The sequence below is a fragment of the Pseudophryne corroboree genome, chromosome 3 (assembly GCF_028390025.1).
Source record: "Pseudophryne corroboree isolate aPseCor3 chromosome 3, aPseCor3.hap2, whole genome shotgun sequence".
NCBI lineage: Eukaryota > Metazoa > Chordata > Amphibia > Anura > Myobatrachidae > Pseudophryne > Pseudophryne corroboree.
In genome coordinates, this window is record NC_086446.1 from 322,246,144 (window position 1) to 322,248,990 (window position 2,847).

Consider the following 2,847-nt stretch of genomic DNA (forward strand, 5'->3'; position numbering starts at 1 on the left):
CTTCGCTGACAGAAAGTGCTATCCTACAGGAAGCCATTCAAAAATTGCTGAGGTCAAATGTCATTGTTCCAGTTCTACCTCACCTACACCACAAGGGTTATTACTCGAACCTGTTTGCAGTACTGAAACCGGATGGTTCGGTAAGACCGATATTAAACCTAAAGTCAATGAACCCCTACTTGAGGGAATTCAAATTCAAGATGGAGTCTCTGAGAGCGGTGATCTCAGGTCTGGAGGAGGGGGAATTCCTGGTATCCCTGGATATCAAGGATGCGTACCTTCACATTCCGATCTGGCCGCCTCACCGGGCTTATCTCAGATTTGCACTGCTGGACTGTCACTATCAGTTCCAGGCACTGCTGTTTGGCCTCTCCACGGCTCCAAGAGTGTTCACCAAGGTGATGGCAGAGATGATGCTACTCCTCCGCAAGCAGGGTGTGAACATAATTCCTTAGCTGGACAACCAGCTGATAAAAGCGTCTTCCAGGGAGAAGCTGTTACAGAGCATTGCTCTCAACTCATCTGCTCCAGGATCATGGGTGGATCCTGAACCTTCCAAAGTCGCATTTGGAGCCGACAAGGAGACTGTTCTTCCTGGGTATGATACTTGACACGGAAGTACAGAGGGTATTTCTACCAGAAGAGAAAGCATTGGTGATACAAACTATGGTCCGGGAGGTCTTGAAGCCAACCCGGGTATCGGTTCATCAGTGCATTCGCCTTCTGGGGAAGATGGTTGCCTCCTACGAGGCTCAACAGTACGGAAGACTTCATGCACGGTCCTTCCAACTGGATCCCCTGGACAAATGGTCGGGATCTCATCTTCACATGCACCAGAGGATACGTCTGTATCCGAAAGCCAGAATCTCGCTCCTCTGGTGGCTGCAGACCTCTCGCCTACTAGAGGGCCACAAGTTCGGTATTCAGAACTGGATACTCCTGACCACGGATGCAAGTCTCAGAGGTTGGGTAGCAGTCACCCAGGGGGAAAACGTCCAAGGAAGGTGGTCAAGTCTGGAATCCATCATTCCAATAAACATTCTGGAACTAAGGGCCGTCTACCACTGTCTTCTACAAGCGGCACATCTTCTAAAAGATCAGCCCATTCAGGTTCAGTCGGACAATGTAACGACAGTGGCCTACTTAAACCGACAAGACAGAATGAAGAGCAGAGCGGCAATGTCAGAGGTAACAAGAATCACCCTCTGGGCGGAAAAGCACGTGGTGGCGCTGTCAGCAATCTTCATTCCGGGAGTGGACAACTGGGAAGCGGACTTCCTCAGCAGACACGATCTCCATCCAGGAGAGTGAGGCCTCCACCCAGAAGTGTTCGCAGTGGTGACAAGTCTTTGGGGAGTACCCAAAATAGACATGATGGCCTCACTCCTCAACAAGAAGCTTCGGAGGTATTGTTCCAGGTCGAGGGATCCACAGGCAGTGGCAGTGGATGCCCTGGTAACTCTGTGGGTGTTCAAGTCAGTGTATGCGTTTCCTCCTCTTCCACTCATCCCAAGGGTTCTCATAATAATCAAAAGAACAAGAGTTCAGGCAATCCTCATTGCTCCGGACTGGCCAAGAAGGGCTTGGTACGCGGATCTTCTGGAGTTACTGCTGGAAGATCCGAGGCCTCTTCCTCTTTGAGAGGACCTTCTGCAACAGGGGCCGTTCGCTTATCAAGACTTACCACTGCTACGTTTGACGGCATGGAGGTTGAACGCCAGATCTTAGCTCGGAAGGGCATTCTGGACAAAGTTATTCCTACCCTGATACAGGCTAGGAAAGGAGTAACATCAAAACATTACCATCGGATATGGAAAAAGTAAGTGTCTTAGTGTGAATCCAAGAAGTTTCCTACGGTGGAGTTTCAACTTGGACGGTTTTTCCTCTTCCTGCAAGCAGGGGTGGATGTGGGCCTGCGCCTGGGCTCCATAAAAGTCCAGATTTTGGCCTTGTCCATTTTCTTCCAGAAAGAATTGGCTGCCCTCCCTGAGGTTCAAACTTTCTTGAAAGGGGTTCTGCACATCCAACCTCCCTTTGTGCCTCCTACGGCACCTTGGGATCTTAACGTGGTACTGCAGTTCATGCAGTCTGATTGGTTAGAGCCTTTACAGGAGGTTGAGGTCAAGTTTCTTACTTGGAAGACCTATCACACTGTTGGCATTGGCATCTGCCAGACGTGTGTCGGAATTGGGGGCATTGTCCTACAAGAGCCCCTACTTGATTTTTCATGAAGATAGAGCTGCGCTCAGGACGCGTCTGCAATTTCTTCCGAAGGTTGTGTCGGCTTTTCTTATCAACCAACCTATTGTGGTGCCAGTGGCTACTGACTCCTCAATTACCTCAAAGTCCTTGGATGTTGTGCGGGCTTTGAAGATTTATGTGAAGAGAACTCTTCACAGAAAGTTGGGCGCTCTGTTTGTCCTTTATGATCCCAACAAGGTTGGGTGGCCTGCTTCTAAGCAGACGACTTCTCGCTGGATCAGGTTTACTATCTAGCATGCTAATTCTACAGCAGGCTTGCCATGTCCGAAATCTGTTAAGGCCCACTCTACTCGTAAAATGGGTTCTTCCTGGGCGGCTGCTCGGGGTGTCTTGGTTTTACAGCTTTGCCGAGCAGCTACTTGGTCAGGGTCGAACACGTTTGCCAAGTTTTACAAGTTCGATACTTTGGCCTCTGTGGACCGAAAGTTTGGTCAAAAGGTTCTGCAGGAGCCTCCGCGCTCTCCCTCCTGTACTGGGAGCTTTGGTACATCCCCATAGTACTAATGTGGACCACAGCATTCTCTAGGACGTAAGAGAAAAACAGGATTTTAATACCTACCGGTAAATCCTTTTCTCCTAGTCCGT